The sequence below is a fragment of the Dryobates pubescens genome, chromosome 3 (genome assembly GCF_014839835.1).
Source record: "Dryobates pubescens isolate bDryPub1 chromosome 3, bDryPub1.pri, whole genome shotgun sequence".
In the NCBI taxonomy this organism is placed as follows: Eukaryota; Metazoa; Chordata; class Aves; order Piciformes; family Picidae; genus Dryobates; species Dryobates pubescens.
Window position 1 is genome coordinate 34735481 of NC_071614.1, and position 18515 is coordinate 34753995.

Genomic DNA, 18515 nt, shown 5'->3' on the forward strand with positions numbered 1-18515 from the left:
GGTTTGGGAAGCGAAACGTGACAATCGAGAGCTCAGTAAAGAAATTGCCACAATTGTTTTTGGCAAAGCACGAGGCACTGCAGGTTTGTTTGCAGATAGTTAAGCACAGAAGTGTTTATTCCCTATGCTTTTTCACATGAAGAGAAAAAAAAAGAAAAAAAAAAGGGTAAATTTTGCTTTGAGTGTTAAAAACAAAGCTAGACAGTTGAGCACTGTCTCTCTGCTAGCTTCCTCACTTGTATTTTTTGCACAAATATATGTCCTCATATCCCAGCGTGATACTTAGGAAACCATAGCATGGACCAATGGTCATAGCAGAAGAATGTTTTGTATTCTGAAAATACAGGAAGAGCTGCTCTCACTGCCCCTTCCTTAAAGCCCTTTAATATGCACTAAGTATGTATATGAGTTTGTGTGCATATATGTATACTTATATTAAACCTCAGTTCAGACAGGTGTCCTGGGGAGATCAAAAGGTGAATTTTCACCGCTACACTGAAGGGAGATGTGAACATGAGCATAAAGCTTGGCCTGATAATGTGAATACTTTGTGTTGATGTTCTGTTTTTTTCCATCTCAGTCTTCTTTCACAGTAGAAAATACAGTCTACACTAGGTGATCAGAAGTCTCACACTTACCAGCTTCTCTCGGAATCCTGACATAAATGCTTGAACAGTTATTTGCAGCTGCACAGGCTTTCAAAATACCTCCCCTTAGATTTTGTTTTGTGAACAGTAATACCCACAAATCTGTTCTAAGGATCACAGTCAGTTGGTAGGATTTGATTATGTGAAATTATTCTCAGAACCACTTTCCCTTGTTACACACCTGTCTGATGACTTTGTGCAATATTGTCATACTTCAGTTGCTGCTAGTAGCTGATATTACATGAGATGCATATATTAAGATTCATATATTCTACTGAGATTTATTTAGTTTACCATATATGCTCTAGCTTCTAACCTACTGGTTTTGAACAGTCTCATTGGTTTTTTGCTCTCTCTTTATATTACACATAATGGAAATTAATAACTGAGTGGTAATGCTAGTTCTTTCATGAGAATTTCCAAAGTGATTTGGTTATAAGTAAATTATTTCTAAAGAAAAGTGATAGAAGTCAATGAAAGAGAAACAATTACATGAAGATTCAGGTATTTCACAGGGTTGCTTATACAGTAAAAACAGCATGGAGACTTGACTGTGTTTGAGCCCTGCAGCTGAGTTCATGAGAATCATGAACATTTGACACTGTCTCCCACAGAAAACTCACAGCACATGGCTTGGATAAGTGCACTCTACACTGGATAAAAATCTGGCTGTATGGCCTGGCCCAAAGAATGGTGGTGAATGGAGTTAAATCTGGCTGGCACCCAGTTACTAGTGGCATCCCCCAGGGTTCAGTGCTGGGGCTTGTCCTCTTTAATATCTTTATCAAGTACAAATGTCTGTCACCCTAAAAGGACAGAATAATAAAAATAAATCTAAACCCAGAAATGGAATAGAATGATTTCTCTTCTCTTTTATAAGGCCTTTCTTTTAATTCCCCAAATCCATTTTATAAAGGTTAATTAATCAGCTATGACTGTTCAATTTTCAGCTATCAGGACTTGCAAACCTGCCTCTGCATCTGCTGTTGGTTTTTTTTTTACTTCTTTTCACAGACATTACTACAAGGTGAAGAGACAGTGTCAGTAGTTCTATCCACTTGCTGAACTGCAGGTCATGCCTGATTTGGCGGAACTAAAGAATAGTATGATGCAAATAGTAGTGTGGAGAAAGGCATGTCTTTCTACATTTCATATCTTTGTATTGCATTGATTCCCACTACTCTTTATTTCAGAAGTGTTTTCTGTGGGCTGCAGTTGTCAAGATCACCTTTTACCTTGTTTTGGAGAGAGAAATAAGGAAGTGCTGCTCTTTGCCTTCAAAAAAAACATTTCAATTTATGTCAGATGGATTTTAGCTTTTGATTTAATGTACTTGTAAGGTCATCTCTAAGATAATTTTCTGCAGGACAGTATGTTCTCTGAAAACTGCTGAGTGAATGAGAGAGGTGAAAAATCTAGAGACAGAGGCATTTTTCTACACTGCAAAAATCAAGAAAATCCATGACATTTCATGTTAATTTACACAGATTGAGTTTCTTATCTTGCATCTAAATAACTAGATGTTCAGCATACACTTCCAATGACATATTAACACTAACTCTGGTATGAAATAAGTTTTTGCTTTGTTTTGCTCTTTGTAAGCTTGTTCATTTAATCTGACCCATTGCAGTTGCAATTTAATGGTGGGGACTTGTCAGTGATCCAGCTTCTTAACCTGAGAAACAGGATCTGTAACTCATGAGGCTGTGCTGTTTTCACTAAGTGGATCTGTCCCTAACAGTTGAGTTAAATCATTCTGTCATGAAAAATTGTTAAGTCAAATCTTGCAAAACTAGAAGTTACATCAGCTACAGGGATTTAAAAACATTTGTCATCAGTGAAATGTATGTGTATCTTCAGCATTAGCTTCAGCAGGACTGTCCAATACATGCTGACAGCAGTATATAAATCACAATGGAGCATGTATCCTGCTTGTCCAAATTTTAAGTCAATGTTAGTGGATAGCTCTTTGAATAATATGGCATGAGTCCATGCAAAAGATAGTAATTATGAACTTAACTGCAAAGTGTTTGCATGACTGTAAGACCTCATTTCTCTGGGACAAAGAAGGAAGAAAAGATGCTGTACCACTGCTGTGGTTTTAAATAGTTCTATTTGGAAGCCCACTGGTTCACACTTATTTTATTCACTTCTAGTTAAGTTTTGAGTAACAATTTGTTAGTTTTCTTTTTTGGTTTGGTTTTTGTTGTTTTTTAAAAAGTACTCCACTGGCATTTTAACTGGAAAAGCTTCACTCTTGCTCAAACATACCAGGTGCAAGATCCCTTGCTGATAATATGAGTGCCACATCCAGCTGGCGGCCAGTCAGTAGTGGTGTGCCCCAGGGATCAGTGCTGGGCCCCGTGCTCTTTAACATCTTTATTGATGATCTGGATGAGGGCATTGAGTCCATCATCAGTAAATTTGCTGACGACACCAAGCTGGGGGCAGGAGTTGATCTGCTGGAGGGTAGAGAGGCTCTGCAGAGGGACCTCGACAGGCTGGACAGATGGGCAGAGTCCAACGGCATGAGATTTAACACATCCAAGTGCCGGGTTCTGCACATTGGCCACAGCAACCCCATGCAGTGCTACAGGCTGGGGTCAGAGTGGCTGGAGAGTGGCCAGGTGGAGAGGGACCTGGGGGTGCTGGTTGATGGTAGGCTGAACATGAGCCTGCAGTGTGCCCAGGCAGCCATGAGGGCCTGCATCAAGAACAGTGTGGCCAGCAGGAGCAGGGAGGTCATTCTGCCCCTGTACACTGTACTGGTTAGGCCGCACCTCAAGTACTGTTTCCAGTTCTGGGCTTCTCAGTTTAGGAAGGATGTTGACTTGCTGGAACGAGTCCAGAGAAGGGCAACAAAGTTGGTGAGGGGTTTGGAACACAAGCCCTACGAGGAGAGGCTGAGGGAGCTGGGGTTGCTTAGCCTGGAGAGGAGAAGACTCAGGGGTGACCTTATTGCTCTCTACAACTACCTGAAGGGAGGTTGTGGACAGGCAACCTCTCTTCTCCCAGGCAGCCAGTACCAGAACAAGAGGACACAGTCTCAGGCTGCACCAGGAGAGGTTTAGGTTGGCTGTTAGGAAGAAGTTTTATACAGAGAGAGTGATTGCCCATTGGAATGGGCTGCCTGGGGAGGTGGTGAAATCACCATCACTGGAGGTGTTCAGGAGGAGGCTTGATGGGGTGCTTGGTGCCATGGGTTAGTTGTTTAGGTGGTATTGGATTGGTTGAGGGGTTGGACGTGATGATCTTGAAGGTCTCTTCCAACCTGGTTTATTCTATTCTAAATTAGCATAATATCATCTGACTGAAGCTCCTGCTCCACCACCACCATTCCTGCACCCATCCCAGAGCCAGGGGCAAGACCCTCATCAGCCAAGATACCACCCAGAAGAGCTCAGCCCCTGTGAGGAGCCCCAGCCAGCACCCATGAGGGATATTGGAGCGATCATCAATCATTGCCCTAACAACCGGGGGGCCACCAGGCCCCCCGGCCTTTGTTGTCACCACCACCATCACCCAGTGTGCACCATGGGCACTCACCAGTGATGAGAGGAGGATCCTCCAGCCCAGATGGGCTCAGCTTAGGGCTTCTGCCCTTCCTGGTGGGGATTAAATAGGGGAGTGGGTGGGGAGGGCAAAGTGGCCACACCTGGGGTGGGAGGAGACTCGAACAGAGCCCAGGTGCTCTGGGTTTGAGGGGAAAAAGGGGGGAAATTGGGCAGTTGAATGACTTCTAGGGTGTCAGGTAATGACGGGACTGGGGGGAGTGGAAAAAAAAAATGAAGGTGGGTGGATTGTGATTGGATGTTGGGAGGAAGTTCTTCCCCATGGGGGTGGTGAGACACTGGTACGGGTTGTCCAGGGAGGTCGGGGAGGCCTCATCCCTGGAGGTTTTTGCAGCTGGGATGGATGTGGCTATGGGCAGCCTGCTGTGGTGTGAGGTGTCCCTGCCCAAGGCAGGGGGGTTGGAACTGGTTGATCCTTGAGGTCCCTTCCAACCCTGACAATTCTGTGATTCTAAAACGATTTTGCAGTTTGGGCTGGATGTTAGGAAGAAATTCATCCCAGAAAGAGAGATTGGCCACTGGAATGTGCTGCTCAGGGAGGTGGTGGAGTCAGCATCACTGGAGGTGTTCAAGAAGAGCCTGGATGAGGCACTTGGTGCCATGGTTTAGTTGATTAGATGGTGTTGGGTGATAGGTTGGACCTGATGACCTTGAAGGTCTTTCCCAACCTGGTTAATTCTGTGATATAATCCTCTGTGATATCATGTTGAGTTCTTTCTTTGATTATACTGCCACTACTGTATCTAGCCCTAGGAAATGCTCATCTGTGATCTACCTGAACTGTCACCCAGTTACAGAGCTTGGCCAAGGACTGAAGTGTTCTCTGAATAAAACCCACATGAATTTGAGCTCCACAATCCCTAAGATAGTCAAAACTATCCCTATTAGCAACAGCTCTTTGAAAGAACTAATGGGAGGTGCTAATTTTCAGATTAATCTGTGTAATTAGCTGGAGGGAAGAGGAAGCACAAGTCCTACATTTGTCCTGATTTACTGATATTCCACCTTCTCCTTCTTCAGCAAATGCCCCACAGGTGCAAGAGACAGTCACTCCTTGGCTGGCCTTCTTTTGTCAAAGCTGCAGTGTTAGGCTGTGCAGAGAACAAGACTGTTTGTAGTGGAAGACTGGTGGCTCTGTGGGAATGTTGGACTAATTTGTCCCTTGGGAATTTACATGCAGTACTACTAAGTGCATAGAGTCTAATGAGCCAGATTTCTTAAGCCAGACTTGGTCTGGATATGTATACAGCTGTGAGTGCTTAATTTCATTGATTTTGGTGTAAAAAAAGTTCTAATTTAGAAGCTCATGAGTTAATTATTCTGAAGCATAATTTTATACATGAATTACTATAGTATTTTTAAGTCTACTTTAATCACTGAAAGTCTTCCTTTGGATTTGGCCCTTTGCTTGTTTAAAGTACTGAGCTTTGTTGGTAAAAGGGGATGTGGCTTCTCTGTCTGAAAGGAATGTAATAGGGATAAACATTACCATGGTGAGATGATCAGCTGTGAAAGCCTTTTAATGGCTGGATGTACTTGCCCTAAAAGATGTTTCCAATACCATTATCAAACTCTGAAGTTTCTATCAAGGAAATAAAATTGTGCCATATTAAGGTGATATTGTCTCAGTAGGAACATCAATCTTACAAAAACAAAATAAATTAAGCAATGCTCGTGTCATCAGTATATTCAAATAATGACTGAAATTTTATCACAGAAAGGGTCTGTTTTCAATGCAACACTACAAATAAGTGTAGTGGGTTTTGCTAAAAGATTGTGATCTTTATTCTGATGATCATCTTTAATATGTGTAAATGAATCATAGTAAAGTCTGGTGGTTAATTGATTGTTCTGAAGACAAAAGGCAAACAATGTTATAATTAATTTTAGTTTGACAAGCTGTGTGCACACTGCAATGATAAAAAAACAAAACCAAATGAGAACAAATCAAAACCCCCATATTTCAACTTTAAATAGTGAATCTTTTTGGCATAATTCTTTAGCAAGTCAGGCATACAGTAAATGCGTCATGCTGTATGATCTCACAGCCCAGGGCTGCATAAGTTTTGTCAAGGCATAATTTTGGCCTTTAAATGTATAAAGATCTGAAAAACAATACACATAAGAAAAAGGGCCAGTGTAAGGAAAACAGAGAACAGATTATTTCTGTTAAGGCAGCAATGACTGGTAGATCCCTAGAAATTGTGAGTTTACCTATGCTCGTTGCATTGTTTAAATCAGTACTAGATTATACTTGACTGTACTCACTGACAATGATGGGGAGGCCTGAAAGTTCACTTAAGAAAAAGGATTTCCTTAGAACTGGATTTGTTTTCTAGAGATAAGTGAATCAAAGAGATACAATAAAAGAGAGTCTTTAAAAATGGGGATATAATAATGAAAGGAGAAAAGTTGGATTAGTAGTAGCCAACCTCAAAAAATCAGGTTTCTGATGAGGCAAATATTTACATTTGGGATATTGATTCAAACTTTGGACACTTGGTGTGAACCTGATCAGATTCTGTGTGCAATGTAGTTTACAAATATTTGACACGGGTTATTTAGAGAGCAATTTCCATTCTTGCATGAATTGTTTTATAAGAGTAGAAGATCAAATTTGTAATAGAAAATATAGTCTACCTCAAGCTCCTAGCTGTCAGAAAGATACAGAAAAACAGGAGTCTGCTGTGGCAGTTTGGGCTGGGTGCCTTCTGCTGCTTCCATACGGGGTGCATACCTGGTGCCCCAGGTGTCCAGCCCAGTGGGTGCACACAAGAAGCTGCATATTTCATACCCATAATGTCCTGCTCCCTATAAATCTATCAGCAAGGTCTCAGACTTCCTCTTTCTTCCTTTGTTTCTCCCATGGGAGATGGTCCCTATCTGGTAATGGAAGGGGAGTTATCTCATGGCCTCTTAGACCTGGCTAGGCCTAATGCCAAGAGGAGAAGGGGAAAGGGCAATCTCAGATCTGGCCAGCTGAGATTAGCCTAAAAGTGGAGCGGGGGAAGAAAGAGCCCTGGGGGTTTTGGTTTTACCCTCAGGCAGGGAGAAGGGGAGTGCTTGGAGGTTTCTGGGTATGCTATAAGGGTCTCTGTATGCTTTGGGATCTCTTTTGTCACTGTGATTGTAGCTTCTGTAAAACACTCACTGCTTTTCCATTTAAACTTTCCATCACTTCTGCAATCCATTTGTCTGAGTCTCATGTTTTTCTGTCCTGGTGGGAGGCAAAGGAGGATCTGCCTCAACCTGGGACATCTGCAAACAAAGCTTCCAGCTATTTCCAGAGCCTGAAGGAATACTTGATTCAATTCTACTGTTCAATAGTTGAAGATGGTATCTATAATTTCAGGCACATTCAGAGAGCTTACAAGGACTTTGATATTAATAACTTTTCACTTCAAATGAAAAAACAGTGACTTCCATGAAAAATTCATCCAATGATTATATCAGAGAAAAAAAACCACCAAAGCTGACAGTATTATGCATTTAATAGTATCAATTGCAATATGATTACCAGCATGTCATAAATATTAAAAAAAGACTGTGTGAACAGTAATTTAAACTAGAAAGAACAAAAGGTAACAAATACTCTGCTCAAGCCCCTGAGTAGTGAGTGACAATTATCTCCATCCTTTCGTATTACATTTACATGAAAACAAAATGAACCCCTAACATTTACCCAAACTGTGGGTCATATTTTCCGCTGAAAATGGCTCAAATAGGAAAAAAAACAAACCAACAAACGACCAAACCAAACAAAAAAACAACCAAAAACCTCTCACAACAACCCAGAATAACATCAAAATGGTTTTGCACCAGTTCAAAGGGTACAGTCATTTAAAGGACAAACTTTTGTTCTTTGCAGAACAGGATAAAAGAATAGGTTATTAAGCAAAAACCAAAAAATTATTCAATAAAAATTAATATTAATTACTTCATTCAAAGCTCCATGAAGTCTACACAGTTTTCCCTTAACTCGAGGCTCTGTAATGCTACAATCAAATCCTATAAAATTTGATCTTTATACCTACTTATTCAATAAACAGCAGCAGAAATTTTTTTTAAAGTATATAGTGAATGAATGCAGTTATACCAGAAATGTGTTTAATGGCCAAAGATCTAGCTGGTGACAGTATCTTATCTTGTTTAGCTCTGCAAAATTAAAAAGAAACTTATCAAAAGCAATAAAAATTCATCAAAGTAAGACAGAATTTAACATCTTTCAGTGGAACTTATACACAGAAAAAGGATTTAGAGCAAATAATTTATTTTTGTTGGGTTTAAGCAGAGCATATGAAATTCCATAGAAACACATATAATATGACTCTACCTTACAAAGTGATGTTGTAGATGCTATCAAAATTCAAAGACAATTTTAAAAGGTAACTTTGTGAGTAAAATAACTGTGGTGTATGTAGATGAAAATTCATTAAAATTTACAAACTGGCTGCTGAATAAAAGAGAGTACAGCCACCATCCAACTTATACTGATTTACTGCTATGTTAAGGTCCTTTCTGTTTCCTATTAGAAAGGATTGGTAGAAAAAAGGTGATTATCGTAGAAGGAAAGAAAAATTAATAGAACCATTGACTGAATCATGTGTGTCTGTTTTCTCATATGTGACAAAGCTCTCAGACTGAAATTAAGAGATCGTCATGTACAATTAGCTTCTTTCAATGTCAAATAATGGCTGCAACAGAAGGGAGTGCTGAAGGGCTTGGAGCAAGGAAGGGCACTGCACAGCTTCCCCTCAAGCAATATGGTTTTGAATAGATCAGTTTCTTGGTTTTGCAAAACTACTGTTGCATGAATATCAAAGACCTTTTAATATCTTGGTTAAAAACTGCTCACTGTCTTGTCAGTAAGGATATTAATATCTGTAGATAACACCATGATAAATGATCTGGAAGACATCAGATTAAGGAAATAATTTCAAGGCATCCTTTCTCTCCAAAAAGAAACATGCCTTATGAAACTTAAGACTATTGGAATTTGTGTGCCTATTTAAAACAGGTAACTTGTGAATGCAAAAGATCTTTTGCATGTGATTCCAGATGAAGGCCTTGTTAAAATGGTGAAGAGAAAATTTGGGGGTTATCTATTCATCTTAAGCACTTGAAGTTTGTTCTTTCCTCTTTGTTAGTGAATTCACAACTTTAATATATCTGTTAAAATAATTTAAAAAATAAACCCTGTAGTTGATTTCAGTTTAAAATTGACATTGCAGAAAGTTATTGATGCTTCTTTATATCCATGACTTTCTTCCCTCCCAGTGAGAAAGAACATAAGGAGACTCTTCTATGCTAGGTTGCTGTTAGAGAGCTTTCTGATATTTCTCCTGTTAACTATTGTGCCTTGGACTTCACTGCTGTGGCAGTGAAATGTTATATAGGGTTTCAGAGATGGAACAAAGTGTACAGCTTTATACCTCAAATGTAAGAAGGGCAAGCCTAATGGAAAACAGCAGTGTTGGCTGTCTGCTCAGGGCACGAGATTTGGCTGGTACAACCATACTCCTAAAAATGATGCTGCCCCTGGAATCACACTCTAAAATGTCCTGATGGAATGTGCTAAAGGGGACTATCAGTGTTGCATTGCCTATTTGCTGATGAAAATTGATGCTTGGCCACTCCTATGACTGATTGCCTGTTCTACTCTCTTTTGCAATTCCTCTCATCAGTTTGTCAGCCTGTTGAAGGTCTATTGTTGATCTGACACATAAAAGTCACACATGACAGTATGAAAAAGGAGTCAGAAATGAGTTTTGGAATGAAGCCAGAGAAATATTTTTTCAATATTTCTTCCCTCAGTTCTGCAAACACAGTCTGTGGAGTTATATCTTGACTGATTAAGCAATAAACAGTGTTCAGCATGAGGTAAGCAAGCTGGCAGCAGCTCTCTGAGCTGAGCAGGCTGGTCTGTACCTCTATCTGTTTTGTTAAATTACATTTCTCTGTAGCTCTGTCACTCATCTCATGCTCTCACTCCACTCTATGCCATTCCATTCATTAATTTTGACAGTTATAGTCTCTCAAGCCAAAGACATACATACATAAAAACCTCACTAGCTTTATTAAACTTACCTACATAATATGTCTCTGAAATATGAAGGTTCCTTATATTAGAGAAAGGAATGGAAGTTCACAGATATCAAACAAATTTCACTTGACAGACTGGTCAGTAATGTGCTTCACAAGGCATCATCTCATTGTGTCTTCCAGAACCCAGGAAACCCTGGAGAGGCAGCAAGATTCTCCTCTCTCAGATCTGGTGCTAGCAAAGGTTTGTCAGGACTCTGCCTTCAAGAGATGACAATACGGAAAGAAAAGCCCTTGAAAATGACAGTCCTCCAGCTTTCTGAAATCATGTCAAAACAGAGTTGTTCCTGTTTTACACAAGAAAAGTTATACATGCAAGACTTCCAACATCTTTTGAAGGTCACATGGCAGCCTACTGAATATCATCCAGATTTCCAGACTCTTGTGCTTCTGGCAATAGGTTATCAGATAATGCCTGGGTTTTGCTATTATTTACTGCTTTATTGCTTCTACCAACAAGAGAGACACATCTTAGGACAGAATATCAAAGAATTATTTGTTAGTGCAACAGAATCTCCCCAGACTTCTTAGACAATAAAATACCATTAAGGATGCAACAAAAAATACTGAAGTGTTTATCAGAAAGAGCTGAGTTTGGGCAACAAAAACATCAGTCAGAAATCCTCTTAGAGATTTAGAAGTATTTTCTGACAAATGTTCCTGAATTACTCTTTCAGTGTTTGGTATGGAATGCTAAACTGGGACATAAGCTCTCTGTTCATAGAATTAGCAGATTGTTTAGTTGGAATCATTATCATTGAGAACTTAGAACTTATGAAGATAATAATCTATGCACTAAAAAGGAAACTAGACACTATTGTCCATCTCTTTTGTCATCAGGTTTTAGCAGAAGATGGATGCTATATTCCTCTACCCTTCTTCCAACTGAGAGAACTGAAAAAGTCACTGGGTAAGATATGTAATACTGCGTGAGTGGGGACTGAATTTTGGGGCTGTTTATTTCTTGAATGAATGTCCAAACTGTAAGGATAGAAATTCATACCTTTCTCTTAAAACCAGTACAGCTTCCCCTCCCCAGAAGGCAGTATCACTCAATTACATGTGCATGTCCATCCATGTATGCAACAGAGTAGGCCCTGGCAGCAGCTCCGATAGTGACAACCTAGTGGGCCATGATGGAGAGCCCTCTCTCTCCAGGTCCAGAGCAGGATGAGGCATGAGATCTGGGCACCTGAACCCCAGGACTGTCAGCAAAGGTGTTACCACAAGTGACCAGAAATAGACCTGCTGGTGTTTGTTTAAAGAGTTTGCCAGTCTGGTTTGACCACTGAAGTCAAAATGTCCATCTTATCTAGGTAACTACAGTGTCCAGTAGTAGCTGAAAAAGAAATATTCAGTTTTGAAAACAAATTCCATATTCAACTGAAATCCTGTATTGTTCTTGGTCCCTTGTGTATGTTACAGCTTTCTTCCTTTGCTCTTCTTCATGATAGCTGAGAAAAGTCCTTGCATGCCTCTGTGTTTTGGAAGACACACAGTATTTACCACAGCTTGTAACCATTGTAAGGGCTTATGTTACTTAGAAGTCTTTTTATTGATTTAAGTAAACCAAATTCAATTGCTTATTTTTCAGTGATTTTTAATAACAATTCAGGCCTTTCCCCTAATGATTTCCTGTTTAACACTGCTTGTAAAATTGAGATGTTGCCTTTTGAGCTTAAAACAAATCAATGTTTCCCAACTACCTGCAGTGTTCAGACAGCCTCTGTACTGATATGTTTCCTTTCCTTGCCTTCATCATACACCAGTGTCCCACAAAGAAAACTATTCAGTAGGAATTAAGTCTTTCATACACAGAAGGGAGACAAAAAGATCTCAGACCTAGATTTTCTCATCAGATGAGGAGAGATAGAACAAGGACTGATGATAAGTTATGTTAAATTTAGAGGTAGGTAGCCTATCTAGGGTTTTATCTAAAATCCTGAAAAACTGATGAAGTAAGAGTAAGGGAAGCAAACAGGTCATCCGTCCACTGAATGTTTTAGATGCATCTACACTGAAAAAAAGAACTATGGCAAGGAAACAAGAAACAAAATGTGTCCATGTAATCAACATTATTTGCTGCACCAAAGCTATCACTCATTTAATCGTTTCTGTAACATGAATACTGACGAGGAATGACATCCCCTATTAAGAAAGGGGTAGAACTGTGTATTCCAAGAGCATACAAGCTTTCTCTGAGTCTAAACTACAATCATACTTAGACTCATTAGATCTCTGCACAGTGAGCAAAAGAAAAAACCCAGTAACATTGCTGTCAGATATGGTCTATTGCTGGCCACTAAAATAGAAAGATGGCATGGAAGAAGCCTTTAGAGAGAAGAAAAAATAAAAGTAAAAGGTGTTAGCACATCTGACAGATAGGCTTTGATGATAGTAGCAGGTTTCTAACTCTCAACTCACTGAAGAAAGACAAGTCCAAACAGCTTTAGATTCAGGAATTTAGGACTGCACCTGAAGAATAGTGGTTTCTTCAGTCCTGAACAGCTTTCAAAAACTGGCTGTATGAGAGAGAGTAATTATAACATCATGTAATGTTTCATTCCCAGAGAAAAAAAAATAACAAAACAAAACCAAAACCAGATGAATCAATAAGATATACCTTAAAGTTACTCAAATCAATAAAGCTTCAATTCTCAAAGAAATATTAAAGCAGAAATCCTGAAAAAGCCTACTTATCACCTAAAAGATACAAAAAAGATAAGTAATCATCAGTAGGGTTTTGCCAAAGAAGACATCTTGCTGAAGAAATTCAATTTCTGTGACTTGACAACAAGTCTTGTAGTTAGGTGAAAGCAAGCATTTTGAATTGAATAGACTTTTGACCCTGTCCAACAGGATATTCCCTGGACTCCCTCCAGAAGTACACTCATGAGTAACTTTCCACAAAATGAACAAGCTAGCGGGGGAAAAAAAAAATTCAAGACATCAAAAGTTAAAGGATTAATTAAATATTTTGTGAGTTTCATAATCTTAGAACAAAAGACTGTGCGTTAAATGGGCAAGAAGTAGTAAGACTCTGTAATCTTGTCAAAAGAAGGTGAGAGTGAAGCATCTTCATAAATGGGAGAAACTTTCAGAAAAATAAAAAAAAGGAAGAAATACTAGTTCTAGGCAGGAAATAGAATCAAAAGTCATTTACACACAGCAATCAACAGCATATAGTATCAGTGCAAATATGAATCTTTGTAATAGAATAGAATAGAATAAACCAGGTTGGAAGAGACCTTCAAGATTGTCACGTCCAACCCATCACCCAACACCACCTAATCAACTAAACCATGCAAACAAGTACCCTATCAAGTCTCCTCCTAAACACCTCCAGTGATGGTGACTCCACCACCTCCCTGGGCAGCACATTCCAATGGGCAATCACTCTCTCTGTGAAGAATTTCTTCCTAACATCCAGTCTGAACCTCCCCTGGTGCAGCTTGAGACTGTGTCCTCTTGTTCTACCGATTGTTTACAAACCAATCATAAATAGTTTAACTGAAATTCTGAAAGATAAAAACAGAATTGTTTAAAGTGAAACACAGGAAATAATCACACTGCTCTATTCAGCACTGATATGCCCTCCCCATGGCTACTGTTTCCAATTGTGAATGTTACATATCAAAAAGATGAGGAATTGTCAGAGACTTGTGCAGCTATATATGGAACATTAAAATGTGACAAGCATTTGGAAAGCTGTTGTATTAAAATAAAATGTTAAAAAAAAAAATTAAAAGGAAGGGAATAAAATTTTTCATGCCTACTGTGAGTAAGACAAGTAGTTTGGACTATAATTGTAGCAATGGAGGTATACTTCAGGCAGGTGGAAAAGCCTCTAATGGCTGGAATAGATTGCTTAGGGATGTGCACATCTTCCTCCACAGGTTTTAAGAAACTGACCAGGGATAACAGTTTAGATGCAGCCAGTCTTGCCTCAAATAGGGAGGAAAAAATGAGATGGACTTTCTGATGCCCAGCTTATTTTGTGTGATTCTGAAAAAAATTCTATTAAAAAAAAAAAAAAAAAGGCACACAGGTTAATACCAGCAGACTACATTGGATAACTAGTGTCATTACAGGAAATACTTATTTCCTGCTTTGCTTTTTCACTAGGTTTTGTGCACTTTATAGGTATCTTATGTATAGTTTCAAATCCAGCATTTATTCCTGGGTCTTCAGCACATATTCCCAGATGCTCAGATATGTCTTTTAAACTCAGACCATTTTTTTGGTTCTGAAAGCTTGATAACACTTGTCATGCAGTACAGCACAGTGCTTGTACAGTGTAACTAATGAATCACACTGTCATCCCCAATGTTCTCAGAAAGACTTTTACTTCAATTAAATATTCTTGAGGTCTAAAGCAATATTCTCTATTACTGTCAGTCCCATTTGAATTTGTTCTGTGCTAGGCTAAGGTCATCTGTGACTCCCCAGTTTTGACATCATATTTTGTTTTTCTGCTGGAATTACATGTAGACTGCAATGAGCTGTAAGTTCTACTTGCTTAATGGATCACAAGGGAGTATGGTCACTGAGCTGGAAACTTATTCTTTCCTTATCTTAATAGCATTCAGGCAGCTACTGCTTTTTGAATATTAATTCTTTTTCTCTGCCTCTAATGTGTTTGTCCTGATGGCAATTTCATTACAGAAACAAAAAACTTCACACATTTCTTTAAATTAGGAAGAATGATGGTCCACATTTGTTTAAAATCTTTAGACAGTTTTTCACTGGCATAATTTGACTTACGTTTCACTCTGCATAAAATTACATAATCCAAGGCAATGAATTTTTCCCACTCACATTTTATTCAAAAGAATAATGCAACTTTAATAGGTATAAAAACAGTGCTGAGGGTGAATGTTTCTCTTAGCCACAGGAAATGCATAATGGAAGATCACTTAACTATCCCACATGCTATTTTTTTAATGTTCTTAATGGACACAGCAAATTGCCTAGTGTAGCATCTTGTCTCTGGCAGGAGTAAGAGTCATAGAATACTTTGGGTGGAAGGAACCTCAAAGATCATCTAGTTCCAACCTTTCTGCCATGAGCAGGGAACTGGTACAAGTGCATTAGAAAGATGCATTAAGAAGCAGAATATGTGCAGAATACATTATCTTTCTTCAGTGTACTTTCTTCTCTTACTAATTTTATAAGCTATAGTTATATTTAGAAATACTTATTTTAAAATTTGGTTGTAAAATACATGCTTTCTAAAGAAATATTCTTACTATATAGCCAGAAGGAGTGGGGGAAAGATGTCCATTAAAATATTTCTCTTTTATATTCCTCATTATTTGAAAGGGGAGGACTATCATCCATATCAAAGTTGTATTCCCTAGTGTAAGAACAGAGAGAGCAGAAGAGAGAGGTTTCCATTCTTTCAGTTCCATTCAGCTTGGACAGAATTACAGCCAGTCTGGAGAAACTGATAATGAAACTTACTGCATTTCTAAAAATAGATATCCCAGCTTGAAATCTAGTGTCTGTGTCTCTGTAGAGTCTAAAGAGAATGGAAATGGAGGTATAAGTGATTTTTGGAAAGATATCTGTGCATTCCAATGTTTACTGATATTCAACAAGCCTATATTAACCCTTTTGAAGGATTGTCTACATCTGTCTATGATAAAATCTATGACATTCATCTGTTGGGAAAAACAAAAAAAAAAGGAATTTAAATCCCTGTTTTCTGTTACCATTGTTTTGCATGTGTGGAATTTAACATAAGATACTGCAAAGACAACAGAATCACAGAATCACCAAGGTTGGAAGAGACCTCAAAGATCATCAAGTCCATCCTATCACCACAGACCTCATGACTAAACCATGGCACCAAGTACATCCCCTCTTGAACACCTCCAGGGATGGAGACTCCACCACCTCCCTGGGCAGCACATTCCAATGGCTAACAGCTCTCTCAGTGAAGAACTTTCTCCTCACCTCAAGCCTAAATTTCCCCTCTTGTTCTGGTGCTGGTTGCCTGGAAGAAGAGACCAACCCCTTCCTGGCTACAACCACCTTTCAGGTAGTTGTAGACAGCAATAAGGTCTCCCCTGAGCCTCCTTTTCTCCAGGCTAAACAATCACAGCTCCCTCAGCCTCTCCTTGTAGGTCTTGTGCTCCAGGCCTCTCACCAGCCTCATTGCCCTTCTCTGGACACATTCAAGTGTCTCAACATCCTTCTTAAACTGAGGGACCCAGAACTGGACACAGTACTCAAGGTGTGGCCTAACCAGTGCTGAGTACAGGGGCACAATGACTTCCCTGCTCCTGCTGGCCACACTCTTCTTGATGCACGCCAGGATGCCATTGGCCTTCTTGGCCACACTGCTGGCTCGTGTTCAGCCAGATGTCAATCAGCACCCCCAGCTCCGTTTCTTTTTGGCAGCTCTCCAGTCACTCTGACCCCAGCCTGTAGATCTGCATAGGATTATTGTGGCCAAAGTGCAGCACCCAGCACTTGGATTTGTTGAATGCCATCATATTGGACTCTTCCCATCTGTCCAGTCAGTCAAAGAAAGTGCTCCACTAGATTCAGAGAACATTACACTTATTTTTTCAACTTATACCATACAATTAATTTTTGGGACAGGAGTAGAAATGGATATCCTGTGTGAAAAAAATATGGGTTTTTCTTAATATTTATAATCTTAAACAATTTTATTTTGCTTCAGGCTCATATAATGAATGATTCCAATCTCTTAGATTTCAATCAGGACTTTATAAATCATTGTGGATTCTGAACACATGTTCACCTTCTCTCTCAGCCTCAAAACCGCATGTGTGTTGGAATCAACCTGAGTCCTTCTGATGACAGGGATTTTAAAAGTAGACACAATCATAATTTCAAGAAAAATGTTATCTGGTAAGTAAAGAAAACTAGTAATGAGGTGGAAGACTCTAAGACATATAGATTTACTATGCCTAGCAAAGTCAAAATAGCAAAAAAGAGAAAGTGTGCTCTGTGTGCAGCTGGCAAACAGAGATACATCATCCACGGAGTTGTATAAATACCTCCATGTATTTCAGTGCACAATACTATTCAAAGCATCTGTCACATTTTCTTTAAAATCCCTTATTTTAACTAAACCTACATCCACCTCTGCACATGAATACAAAATATACAGTTAACTGCCATCTTCTGCAGAAGACGGCCACCCTTGTTCTGGTGGACCATATGAGATCTGAGAAGTGAACTCACCTAGATGCCCTTGAAACAATTCTGTTTAAGCTTCCCTTGTTAATACACGAACTTCTATGTAAATTCATACATAAAATTGTGTATCTTTAAGTTTAAAACAAGTGCTTAATTATGGGCTGGAAATCATCCATCGGTTTGTTCATACTGAAAGAAAATCCTGTGCAAAGTAGAAAGCAAAGCAAATGAATGGTATCACATTGTGATTCTGGTACATGAGTGACTGCATGACCTTACCAGGCACAATCTTTTATTTCTTTAATCTAGGCACTACTCTTTGTGCCTTTTAGAAAGCAAAGGCTCTCTTTAAGAGAAATAAAATATTGATTTTAGGTTCTAGCTAGACTCCATTAAAATGCTCTACATTGTGCTTGCAAAGAGTGGAGTTTTATGAACATAACTCAGTTTTCTCATATCCACTAAGTGGGCTTTTTGTAAGCATCCAGAAATAATTCACCCAGCTGCCCTGTGCATCAATAGAACCTGACTCACAGCTTTCTTAAGCACTTTCTAAACACCTTACCCGCATGTCTTATATTGAGTGTATCAATGATGACCAAGAAACAGTATAGTGACAAAAAGACAATCAATAACTCAAACAGAATTTTTCTCTGTGTCAAAATCATATAGTTCAAAAGTGTATTTGAATAAAGAAAGAACTTCTGACCAATGTGATACATGGTTTGAGATGCCTCTGGATCTGTTAGCTCTGTCTACACTACCAAATGCACCAGCCCTCAAACTTCAAAAGGTGCTTTAACACAGCAGATTTGGAACCTAGATCAGTGCCAAACACATGAAATGAGTTTTGATAGCACTTACACCTCAAATGGACATTCCAGCCAGGGTTAGGTTATCTTGACTCAAAGGAAAGCAGGGCATTCTTCAGAGTTTTACAATGGAAATGCAGTTATGCATAGATTAAGACACTAGTTTAAATTCATGAGTTCCTGTCTGTGTGTTTATCTGGCTGTCACTG